Consider the following 13,664-nt stretch of genomic DNA (forward strand, 5'->3'; position numbering starts at 1 on the left):
TGGCAAAAGACACAAACATAGAAGTTGAGGGGGCACTAAAGACACATTTCCCCTACAAATCTGAACTTTATTTCTTCATACCATCTTTCCAAGAAGAGTGTAAGATACAAAACCCACATCATGGTCCTCAGTGATGCTGAGCAAGGAGGCAAACGTGCTTTTATCCTCCCCTCTTTGTGCACATTCACGCTAGTAACTGGCTGTGCACTAGCTCCTCTCCTCTGCACTGCTGTCCTTGACCCTGCTCCATCTAAGCTAGAGGGCAGACTACACCTACGTGAAAGGAGCGAGAATCATCTCTATGTGCACTGTGAAGTAAAGCACAGCAGGATGAGAAGCCAGTCTTCTGGCACAGTGCCATGCGCTTTGCTTTGTGTATGTGTCACTTTGCGAATGTGCGCTGAACTCAGGGAGCCAGAGGTGTGCAGCCATTACATTAAAGGGGACTGGTAGGAAGTTTGTGAATCCCATAGAGGTTCCTTACCTCTAGGCTTGACTCCCTACTGGAGGTCTTCAGGCCAATGTATTAGTTTGTAAGAAAGTACCATAGACTGGGTGGCTTAAAAATGTTTGTCTCACGGTTATGGAGGCTAGAAATCTGAGGTCCAAGTTCTCTGCAAGGTTGGTTCCTTCTGAGGGCAATGAGAGCTCTGTCCCAGGCCTTTCTACTTGGATGGTTAATTTTATGTGCCAACTTGGGTAGGTCATGGTACCCAGATGTTTGGTCAAATACCAGTTTAAATATCACTGTGAATGTATTTTTTAGATGAGATTAACATCTAAATCAGTAGACTTGGAATAAAGATGATTACCCCTCATGTGGGTGGGCCCTACCCAATCAGTTGAAAGCCTTAAGTGAAAAAAAGACAGGTTGCCTGAGGAAGAGGAAATTCTACCCCCAGACTGCCTTTGGACTGGAGCTGTGCCATGGCACCAGTTTGTGCTCACAATCCAGTCTGAATGTGTCCCCCAAGTTCACGTTTTGGAAACTTAATCTGCAATGCAGAAGTGTTGGGAGGTGATTAAATCATGAGGGCTCTCTCCTCATGAATGGATTAATGCCATTATTAGGGGGAGCTGGTTAGTTTCTGAGGTAGTGGGTTCCTGCTAAAAGGATAAATTTGGCCTCATTACCCTCCTTCCCTCCTTCTTCACCCCCAACCTCTCCCACCCCTCACATGCACATGTTCGTGCCCTTCTGCCTTGTGCTATGGGATGACGCAAGAGAAAGCCCTCACTAGATGTTGAGCAGATGCTGGCATCATGCCCTTGGACTTCCCAGCCTCCGGAATCATAAGCCACATAAATTTCTGTTCATTAAAAATTATCCAGTGTCAGGTATTCTGTTACAGCACAAAACTGAGTAAGACAGGCTGTAATATCAACCCTTCCCTGGTCTCCAGCCTGTTGGCCTGCACTGCAAATTTCATGAGACTACATTCACGAGCCAATTTTTAAAAATAAATCTCTCTCTCCCTAAACACACACACACACGCGTGTGCACATGGACACACACAGGCACACCCACACATACATACACACACACACACAATTGGTTTTGTTTCTCTGGAGAACACCTAATAAACCTTGCTTCTGGTAATTCCTTGGCTTGTGTCAGCATTAAGTCCAATTTTCATAAGCCATTCTCATCTTGTGTCCAAATTTCCCCTTTAATTAAGGACACCAGTTATATTGGACTAGTGGCCACCCTAATGACTGTAATTACCTCTATAAAGACCCAATCTTCATATAAGGTCACATTCTGAGGTACTGGGGCTTAAGACGTAAACATATATGAATTTGAGATGGGAGAATGCAATTCAACTCGTAACAGTCAGTGACACCTAAAGTATGTCTGCGTTGCCTAAAAGGTGTTGACAATTCTCAAACCAAAGTTACAATCACTTTTGTTTCGTTTTATCTGTGTTTGTGTAGGTACAGTTTTTAGTGGGAGTGTGTATGTCAAAATGTCTAAGGAGATGAAAAATCACCTTGTTGAAGCCATATAAAAGTCTGGCTCAGGATTTAAAACACAGACTGCCAATAAGCTTTCAATATCTTATCTTGATAGTACCTGGAGCCAGGTGACAGCATCTGGTTTTTAAATAACTTCACTATCTGAATTCACTTAACAGGTTTAAACAGCAATAGACCATGGGTCAACTGAATTTAGAATCTGTTTTCCCCTTATTAGGGCAAACTTCAAACTTGTACAAAAAAATGGTGAGAATAAATCACCTATATATCCAATACTCTATTTCAACAATTACCAGTTTGTGGCTGGATAGGGCCTAGGAGAGCTAAGTCTTTTGTGCTATACGTCCTTTGCTATCACTGATTATGCATGTATGCCTTGGATATTACTAACATGTTCTTTTTCTGTTGTTTTGCAACCTTAGAAATGTGTGAAAAAAGAAAAGATTCTAAAAGTCTTTAAATGTCATAAGTATTTATTAAATGCCTCATAGCTTGAACTCTGCCTGATTAAGCGACTTATGCAAAACAGACGGCAAAGTACTAACAAAAGGTTACACTGAAAAATTCCTTGATTGGCATCAGATTGACTCTTCATTTTCTCAACTCCTGATTTCAAAAGGAAGCCTGCCTTCTGCAATTTCCTGAAACCTAAATTAAGATATTACACTGCTATGTCTTAAGAAAGCTTAGCTTCCTCCTCTCACTCACTTCTTCCTTGAGAGCGTGATCCCAATCTGAGGTTGCCAAAGGTTTCAAAATATATTTCTTATACCTGATTTGTGTGTTGCAACTAACGTGCCCCAGTGTGGCCAGTGACATGATGAATTTCCCTCTTTCCATCACATTTCCTTAATATTCATATGCAATCACAAGGCACTCAACCTTTATTCCATTGCAACTGTGAGCAGTGGCAGCCTTTTTGCCTGGTTCCAAGAACAGGGCAGCTACGTATAGGCACAGAGAATGGTGTCCTTGCTGTTTTGGCCTTTCGGTTAATTCCAGCCCAGGTACTGATTTAAAATAGCCCAGAAAGTTTTTCATTTCCAAAATATTCAAGAACAGTTCAGCTTTTCACTAAGTCCCTGAAGACGGGGAGGTGGGGTGAACTTTGGTTCACCGGGGACTCTGATGCAGGCGCTGCGAATAGTGACTCCTCTGAGAGATGCGCAGGGGCAGCATTTCTTACCAGAGATTTCTGACTATTCTCCAAACTCCAGCAAGACTTTCAAAGTGCATAGTGGAAATGGTCAGATTATCAGTAAAGGAAGAAGGGGAAGCAGAAAGCAATGTGGTATTCAACGGCTAACAGAGAGCATATAAACAAATTAAGGTTTATGCATCTTCGTTAACTCACTTCCTTCCCAAGCTTTTCCAGCAAAAGTAAACGTGAGGGAAGTACACTGATATTAATACTAACGCGTTTCCAGCAGCCTCAGAGCAGCAGCATTTAACGCTGAATATCACACAGAATCCCAGTCACCAAGAATGTCTGCATTTTGGAGGTTCCTCTCCTCCAGCTCTGGGGCAGGGTACAACAGAAAAACTCAGATTTGTCCACGGGACACAACTGTGCTTTTGATCTACTCTGGGGTGGCTGTGTCTGTCCACAGCCCCTGGCATAGTCAAGTGGGAAGATCAACAATGCAGACCCGAGGGAGTCCCAGCTTGCTGATCCTCAGTTTCTGGAAATGCACTCCTCTCATCCCGCAATGTCTCTGGGAAAGCTGTTTTACTTTTTAATAGACAGAATCCTAAAAGGATGTCTGGTGATCCTCAAAGTGGAGAAAAACAGCTAGAGTGGGGAAGTGGCTACTTCCCCGACGCCAGCCTCCCACTCCCATTCCTCCGAGAAGCCCCGCCAGGACCCCGGCCAACCTCGCGGAACCAAAAGCCTCTCTGGCTCCAGAGCCGATAGCGGCACGCGGTCATGTCTGGGGCAAGTGGCAGAGTTCCTGCCCTCTCAGGCAGACCACCCCCCAATGCTGCCCACGCTCCTTACTGCCGCCCGCCCTTACCCGCACGACTTACCTGAATCAGAAACTCCACGTTCGCTCCCGGGACCCGAAGATCCAGCACGCCGCCATGTTGCCCACGCCCCCTCACGTTTAGCCACGTCCCCACGCAGCAAACGTCATTTCGTCATTCCAGGCTACGCCCCTATCAGTCCCGCCTCTGTCCCCGACCTAAGCTCAAATCTCGCCCTGACCACGCTTCCCCTGCGCCGGAGTCCACACCAGCTCTGCGCTCTGGCTACACATCTCCTGTCGCTGCCACGCGCCTGCACGCTAACTTGCCCACGCCTCTGCCCTCCGCCTGCTCCACCAGGTTTGTTACGCCCGTCAGAGCAACAAGGCACGCCCACACGTAAGGACCGCGCCCCCACGTTCGAGGCACGTCTCTGCGTTCCAACTACGTCAGGTCCTTGCTTACCTTTCCGCGCCACCTCCCCTGTCCGTCACTACTCCGCTGCCTGCCTTTCCAGCTGTGGCCACTTTTCCACGCTTTAGCCAGTCTGCGCCTCTGAGCGCAGTTCGTTTCACATACCAGTGATCAGTCACAACTATTCTGCCTACCCTACCTCCCTCCCTTGGGCCCACGTCCTTACTCCGCCTAAAGTATGCCGACCCTCCCGCCAATTCGAATATCTTTTTTTACACCCTTGGGACTACGCCACGCCCTTCACGTAAGGGCTAAGGACAGCTCGTTCGGGTCACGCCCCTGCGGTACGCCTGGGCCACGCCTCTTCCGCTAACCCTTGTGCCTGCGCTCCTCACTGGCGGGGCCGTTCCCGCCGTGGCTAACCCCTTCCTTTCTCTAGGAACAGGCAAGACCCGTCTGGTCCGCGTCACATCTCTTCCTGCATTCCACACCTCTCCTTTCTGGCCAGTCCTGGCCGTCCTCCTAGGCCACGTGCCACAACCCTACGGTCCTCATTGGCCACGGGCATCCAGCGCATGCGCACTTGCCCACCTTAAGTTCTGGCCACGCCTTAGGTTCCCAGGCCACCCACTTTTGGTTCCACTGTGGTCACGCGTCTGCCGCCAGTTCCACGCCCTCTGCGCTCCTTTTAGGTGAGAGACTTGATTCCGGGAAACCACGGAGGAGTTGGAGGGGCCCACCGGTCTCTGGAGAGAACTGTCCAGGTCCTGGAACCAAATGTCCGCGGCATTTATAGAGTGAAATGAGCCTGCGGATCTCTGATCCTCTCTTAAAAAGTGACTTTCTCCATGTATTTCCCAACTCTAAACACCACAACTCGTTAAGCAAAAACCGAGTAGGAAACAGAACTGATGGGCCAGTGGTGGAGCAATGTTCCTTCCAGCTAGGTTTCATGTCCTTTAGCCCGACATGGAGATCAACTGGAACCATGTTCCTTCCAGCCCCTCAGCGAACTTTAAATGCTAGGGAGATGCATGGAGTAAGCACACTCCTCTATTTCCTGATGTGTCCTGCTGATGACTTTTCCTAGTTGCTTGGTGCTCTAATGCTGTCTAGGTCCTGTCGAGACAGCACCACATTCAGACCTCTGTTTGCAGCCCCCTGCTCCAAGATTACTCTTTTTTACTCCCTCCATGCGTAATTCTGGGTTCACAGGAAAAAAGTGAGGAGGTTATTACCAGCTTTTCTGTCCAGAAATTTCTGAACGGACATTCTTGGAGGATGGACACTTTCCATTAGCCATTCATTCATTGATTTACTCAAGACAGATTTATCAAGTATTATGTTCCAGTAAGAAATAAGACCCAAAGAGATTACATACTGAGCTTCCCCAACTCAAGTTTGGATGGCACAAGAATTGAGAAAGTTAAAGATGGTGTAATAAAGGAGTTGATAGGTGGAAAAGGACTTGTTAAGTGCTGGTTTGTTGTTCTAATTAGCAGGAGTATTTTGGGGCAGCAAACATAGCAAGCCACTTTTATAGCAGTTAGTACAGCTCCCTTCACAATAAATTCTCAATCTTCATTTAAAGTATTCCCTTCTCACTTGCATAGAGGACTACAATTTTTCCCTCCATGGCAGTGAGATTTACTATATACACTTCTACATATGCCAGCAATAAAGATTTTATAATCACATATAAAGTGTAAAAGTTCCCTTCTCTTCCCGCCTTCCATCCACTTCTGCTTTGAAAACAGTGGAAGTTTCACAATACTGAGCTACAAGGAGCACAGAGTAAAAGACAATTTTCAACAAAACATTTTTTATTAAGCTCACCCTGGCTCTGAGAACTCTATCTCATTTATATAAAATGTTTCCAATGCTAATCATTTTTTGCATGAAAAATTAAACACACCGGAAATAGGGCCAAGTGCAGCCTGTGTAAATTACTGCATTGATTTTTATAACATTATTTATAGCATTATTTTCTCCCAGATGATTTGAGGCTGCATACCAAAATATAGGCAACACTGTATAAAATAAGTATTATAGGTTAAGGAACCAGAGGAGAAATTCATGGAGGTAGAATAAATAATGTAGCCAATGGTGAGATTAACACTGATGCACACTTTCAGATCCAGAACAGTTGTTGAAGGTGGGCAAGAGATCTCACTCTAAGCTTTCATAGAAAACAGGAGATAACAAGTATTTTAAAGTTTTACAGTGTTCATAAAAACCAGTCAATCAGGATTTTGTTTGCTTTTGAGAAGCACTTTTTTTAAAAAGTAATTTTTAGCACCAAGGCAAATCCCAGTTCCTCATCATGATGACGCCGTGAGCTACGTGGGAAATAAGTGTCATATGTTGTTACACCCACATTCCCTCAGTGGAAACTTGGCATAATCACAAAACACAGGGCACTGAATCAATTTCATGAACCATCCAAAATTTCCTGTTCAACTGAGTACACAGCCCCACAATGGTCTGGTTTAATTCAGGGTAGCATTTAGATAATCTTTCCCCATAATGGCGCATAAGCTTCAGCTCACATGTCAACTCCCATTTATTCATATTAGTTGGCTGAATAGCTCAGTTGGGGTGGCTGAGTCCATGCACAGAAGGAAAAAGTTCTGAAATAGATAAAAAAAATTTTGTCATGGGTGTGGAATGAGCAAATGGCTGCAAACAACAACCTGTCATCTCTGATTTGTAGTAATAGGGATCTCTTGTGCATGTCTTTTAGGCTGTCCACAAAATCATTTCTCATAAGACTTTTGATGAATTTCAGATAGTAGAGGGTTCAGCATCATCACTGGCCAAAACTTAGGAGCAGAAATTCTGAGATATTGATTAATTCATATGTCTTTAATATTAATGGAAACATATAAACTAGAAGTGATGTGGTCTGATCCTGCCCCCGCCCCCAACCTTTATAGAGGTTGGCAAAAGAAGTACCTATTGTCAGGGCTAAATGTGACTGGGTGACCTCCAGCTGGCGAGCAAATCAATAATTAAGGATGGAAAATACTATTTCATAGACCATGGCTACAATACTGTTAGCCTAGTAAAAAGAGAAAATTGACTTGCCAACTCATGAGAAAACTCTTACACCTGAGCAACAGTGGAACCAGCTAAACCTGTAATAGAAATGTCTTGCTTTTACTACATGAGACCCGTTATAAAGTATTAGTCTCTGTGCACAAGATGAGACACACAGACACACCATTTAAGAAACTGTCCTTTACATTGCTACTTTAGGAGCATAAAGTTGGCAGAATTACACTCACTCAGTTGGTCTGAATTAATTTTTATTTCCAAACAGTAGTGATTAACTTTCTCTGAAGTAGAAAAATGTTAACTTGTGAAGAATAAGACAAAGTTCATAATGATTATGGCTACTGATTAACCTACAAAATTTGATGAGCTTTTCGAATATCCTTGCTTAATATGGTTTCTCATCTTAAAAAGGGGATATGATATGGGATGGAGACAAAAATATTCCACATTATAGAGTTCCTTGCTTACCAAGGATACTGGAAATTGTGTGTGTGTGTGTGTGTGTGTGTGTGTGTGTGCGCGCGCGCATAAAAGCAAGCATACTATAAGATTGTAACAACATCTGTTCTATGTTCTAAAATTATTATTAAAATAAGCTCATTTATCTTTTTCTTAAGATGGCCAATGAAACATAATTTCCTGTTTTTTGTAGTTGTGGGCACATAGTGGGCTGCCAGTCCAACAGCCTATGATTGGTAAATAAAGGGCACATTGGAAACTCACTGTCAGGGAATGTCCCTCCCATCTCCCATTGTCTTTCTCCCTGTCATTTACAATAAAGCCATTCCCACATTGAAATCTTCATTAGCCTCTCAGGACCATTGTTGGAGAATCCAAACTCTCTGTCCTCTTAAGATCGGAGCCCAACTTGGCTTTTCAGATGCATCTACACTGATGCTCACTCCCCCATCTTCCTCTGAACCACTCTACCAGCAAGTCCCTGCTGTTGACCATATCCTGTATCTGTCCTTTGTGTTTGTTTTCAGATTTCCTTAACTTGGATCCGGTGGGTTTTCATGTTTTATTTACCTTTAAACATCTTGCCATTGTTCCAGGTCTGTCTTGATTATCATTGAGAAACCTTTCTTTTATTTTTCTTTTGTTACAGTTTTATAATTGACTTGTCAAATCCAGTAACTTTTTATCCTCTCTTTATCCAGTGTTCACAGCATTTTGTTCACAGCATTTTGTTCACAGTTGTACATGCATCTATTGCCATCATGATTTACTTTTGTGTCCTACAAACTTGTAAGCTCCTGAAGGGCAGAGACTATATTTGGTTCATTTTTGCATTTCTCATAGCTCATGAATATGATAGTTGAAAACTGAGTTGACTAATTTGAATCATAAACTGAAGTTCTAATAAGCTTGTGACTGGAAATTAAGTACCATGAAATGCATTGCAATGTGTATATTTTTACATTCTTAGCCTTAGAAAAACCATACACACACACACACACACACACACACACACACACACACAGACACGTCTCCCTTTTTTCTTCTGTTCTTCCATGTGTGGGTTATTTCCATTAACTCAACTACAAGAAGAAAAGAGTTACCTAAATGATGTTTTTAAAGTTTGTGGGGGTGTTTCGCAGCATCCCTGGCCTCCACCCACTAGATGCCAGTAGAAATCCTCTCTTCTGCCGTTCATGACACCTAAAAATGTCACCAGACGTTGCCAAGTGTCTCTGGAGCACAAAATCACCCCCAGCTGAAAACCACTGAGTTAAAATAGAACTTATGCACAATAGACAAAAATAGTTTGTCTCTCCATGCATCTTAACACTGACAATTTAAAGAGAATAAAATTACTTTTGCTACCTAATTATACTGAAAACACTGTATAAATTATTAATAATACAAACACCTTGATATTGTTTATTTTATATATATAGTATATCCATTTTATTACAATTTAAACAAGGAAGGATCTCATTTATTAAAATTCTACAACATTTAGAAAATCATTGAGTAGAGCCATTTAATTAAGATATTAAAACGTCCAAAGGTGTGCGTGTGTGTGTGTGTGTGTTTTTTTTTTTGAGACAGAGTCTCGCTCTGTCACACAGACTGGAATGTGGTGGCACAATCATGGCTCACTGCAGCTTCAATCTCCCTGGGCTCAGGTGATCCTCCTGCCTCAGCCTCCTGAGTTGCTGGGACCACAGGTGCATGCCACCAAGCCTGGCTAATTTTTGTATTTTTTGTAGAGAGGGGGTTTCGCCATGTTGTCCAGGCCTGTCTTGAACTCTTGGACTCAAGCAGTCTACTTGCCTCCCCCTTCCAAAGTGCTGGGATTACAAGCATGAGCCACCACACCCAGTTGCAAAAAGTGTGAAGTTTTAAAATCATACGAAGTTTCTATGTTCAATTATTAAAAGTTTTAATTGATTTCTTTTAGTGTGTTACAGCCAGATACATTTCTGAAAATCCAATAAAAATATACAGAATAATGTCACATTTGAGATGGTTTTACAGTTTACTAATTTTAGGAGCTATATATTTACTAAATTTCTGTTTGTGATAATGAAACAAAATAACCAGGGTCAATTTTAAAAGAAACATTTGTTATCTCCACCTCTTGCTTTATTGCAGGTGAATGGAGCCTATGTATGCTCACATATTTATACAAATCTAGTGAACTTAACAAGGGATCTTGCATGAATCAAAAGAACGACACATATGTTTTCTTTTCATGTGATCTCATATTCTATTTGCCCCAGAGCGGTAGATCAATAGTTATGTGCTCAGAAAGTGCTTTTCAAGAGTGTTGTGGAGTATAAAAAACACAGAGAAATCAATTTCGTTTTCCCATCTCAGGAGACTCAGTGCCCTTTTGTGTGGCTCATGGCAACAGTCATCTGAACTTTTAAATCTACATGCTCTAAACTCGGAACATTTGGAAGTAAATAGTAACATATTCAGAATGATTGAAACTGCTTTATTTGTCATCATTACCATGGTTACTAATAAATTATGAAGCTCCCATATGTGAAACTGCCAAAATGAGCATTTTATGAAGCAATTTACCCATATATGAAGGCTCTGGAAACTTACTACTTAAAATTTGTGCATTAAGACAAGCACTATATTTGTACAAGACTTTGAAAAGTATAAGAAAATATAGTATGTTGAGAGGCAAGAATCCTAGTATCTAGTTCTGTTTTCCATTTATTTTACTGAGATCTCCATCAAACTATTTAGCAATGAGTTTGTTACAGTATGTAACCAATATAAATAAGATTTATGAATCAAAAAACAGAAAGAATTGCAAATTATATCCAAGATCATCTTCTTTGATTAAACAAAAAATAGATAATATAATCGAAATGAGAAAATTAATACACGTATTAGAAAATATAAAGAGAACATAGCAACAAAAGTAGATATTTTGTGGGAAATATTCTATAAAGTCCATGAGAATACTAGAAAATCTTAACAATATTTTCTTGGAAATTGTGAACAGCCGAAATGGACTCAGAAAGAGGTATAAAACCGGAAATAAATGATCATGTAAGAAGTTAAAAATTTTTGAAGAACTCTTCCTCTAAAACACACATGGTCCAGATTCTTCATCTGTGAACTCTTTATTTCTTATACATTATACGTATTTCTAAACATAGACAATGTTAGAAATCTTTCTGTATCATTTTCAAGATGGTAAAGGCTAGGGAAAAAAAAAAACCTTCAAGAATCAGCACTTGAAAAGGAACCTACGTGATATTCTTTTAAGAAAATAGGTTTAAAAACCATAGGGGAAAAACCAGGAATTAATTCCAGCAGCATGCTAAAAATAAATTTTTAAAATGTTTTATCTAAGAATTGAATCAATGTGAGAAATGTATTAACGTAGTACACCAAATGGTAAAAATTTTAATAGTGTAAAGGCAGTTGATAAAATGCAACACCAATTACTGAGGAAAATAATTTTTTGTAATTGTAAATATAATGCTTTTAGCACATGACACATCATTTTTAAAGCCACTTGCCAGATTCCATGGAGTAGCAGCATTCCCATTAGAGTAAAGAAGAAGACAATGGTGCATCTTATTCCCATCATTATATTACTTTGTTCTGATAGTGCCACTGCAATGAGAAAAAACAACATCCCACAAGAACATATAAAGAGATCCAAGGCTAAGGAAGGCACATTCTAACTATGAAAATATATTAGCATTGGTCATCCATTCTGGTAGTAGTATGGATGTTTTCTACTTTTTTTTTGCTTCTCTATATTGTCTATACAGAATTTCTATTGCTTTTTTCAATCACTTTTAAAATGAGAAAACAAATATTGAGAAATCATAATGAAATAAGAAGAGATTATCTTCCCTTTTCAGATGAATGGCTTACATTGACTAAAACTCAATATTTCACTGTCTTCGATTCTAGTTACATAGATGACTAAAAGGTTATGAAGAAATTTGTCACTTTTAAGAAATGCAAAACTAAAGGAAAGCTGAAGCAGACTTCTATGTTTCTACTCTAGCAGCTGAGGCAGGAGGGTTGCTTGAGCCCAGAAGATTGAGGCTGCGCTGACCTAAGATGGTGCCACTGCACTCCAGCCTGGGCGTCACAGCAAGATCCTGTCTCTATAAAAACAACAATAACAAACAACAACAAAACACAGTTAAGTTCAACGAAGATGACAAAGCTGCATAATAGCATGACCCCAGTTTTGTTTTTAAGAAGAAATGTACATATATTTACACACAAAAGAAAGCACAAGGAAGAAAGGTATATTCCAAATATTTAGAAAACATTAACATCGGTCATTCGTTGACACTGGTGGAGGTCATTCGTTGACACTGGTGGAATTACAGGTGATTTCTACTTTTCTCCTTGTGCTTCTTTGTATTTTCTAAAAAGAATTTCTATTGCTGTTTTAAAAAAGATGATGCAACAAACATTGAGAAACCATCATTCAAAAGAGATTGTCTTCTCAAATGAATGACTTACACTAAGACTCAGTGTTCTATTGTCTTCAACCCTAGTTACATAGATGACTAAGTAAAAGCCAAAGAAAGCCACTTGATACTTTTATGAAGTGTAAGGCTAAAGGAAAACTGAAGCAGATTTCTTATTTCTCATTTATTTGTTTATTTTTGAGATGGAGTCTTGCTCTGTTGCCCTGGCTGGAGTGCAGTGGTGCAATCTCGGCTCACTGCAGCCTCCGCCTCCGGGGTTCAAGCAGTTCTCTGCCTCAGCCTCCCGAGTAGCTGGGGCTACAGGCGCCTGCCACCACGCCCGGCTGATTATTTGTACTTTTAGTAGAGACGGGATTTCACCATCTTGGCCAGGCTGGTCTTGAACTCCTGACCTCATGATCCACCTGCGTTGGCCTCCCAAAGTGCTGGGATTACAGTTGTGAGCCACTGTGCCCGGCCGCTGAAGTAGATTTCTATGTCCTTAGCATATCTTTCTTCCTTGATGTAAGTAAAATGCTTTGTTATAATCTCTATGTGTATTGACTTTTCCTTCCCATGATGACTTTATCTAGTTTAACATTTCCCAAGATGACTTCATCTAGTCTAGTTTTATTTTTTTCAGATGTTAGCTAGGTGAGCTCTTCCTTCTGGAAATTTCCACTGCACCTAATACAGTGACATTTCTAGGATGGCTGCACTAAGTTGTGGCTGCCTCTCCTTTTAGTACAGCTTTTCCTGACTCCGTGTCCTTGAAACCAAGGTGAAAGAGATGAGAAAAAGCTTCCTCAGCTGGATTTAGCTGACGGACATGGGTCCTTTACAATAAAATACCACCCTTACAAGGAAGGAGAAATGATGTGTTTCTCAAAGTGCTGCAGAAGTCTCATTGTTGATATTTTCCTCATTGTTGCTTTGGAAATTCAATGTTTCTATTTAACACCAGGGTCACCCAATCTAATTCTGCCATTCATGATTTTCGAGGAACGGGGTGGAATTTGGGGACTGAATTTATGAAGAGGCAGAACGGTAGAGAGGAAGGCCCTGACATCAGCCTCTGGGCGGGGCATTGATTGGCACCTGTGGAATGCCCACCGGGGAAAGATTCTTTTACACTCATTATCTTAATTCTCAGAGCATCTCTGAGGTTTTGTTGCAACTTCAGGGTTCTTTTTTAACTTTTATTTTAGGTTCAGGGGTACATGTGCAAGTGTGTTATACAGGTAAATTGTGTGTCACATGAGTTTGGCGTACAGATTTTGTCATCCAGATAATAAGCATAGTATTCGATAGGTAGTTTTTCGAGCCTCTCCCTCCTCC

At 41.3% G+C, this 13,664-nt stretch overlaps 1 protein-coding gene across 1 annotated transcript in view; it reads right to left on the reverse strand.

Moving 5' to 3' along the window:
- Positions 1 to 4,076, reverse strand: part of LOC105550581 (putative inactive carbonic anhydrase 5B-like protein) — a 27,963-nt gene extending 23,887 nt beyond the window's left edge. Inside the window, 1 exon segment of the mRNA XM_011995530.1 lies at positions 4,006 to 4,076. The gene's annotated coding sequence lies outside the window, so the exon portion shown is untranslated.
- Between the last annotated feature and the right edge of the window lie 9,588 nt (positions 4,077 to 13,664).

This window comes from Mandrillus leucophaeus, unplaced genomic scaffold (genome assembly GCF_000951045.1).
Source record: "Mandrillus leucophaeus isolate KB7577 unplaced genomic scaffold, Mleu.le_1.0 Scaffold490, whole genome shotgun sequence".
Classification (NCBI taxonomy): Eukaryota; Metazoa; Chordata; class Mammalia; order Primates; family Cercopithecidae; genus Mandrillus; species Mandrillus leucophaeus.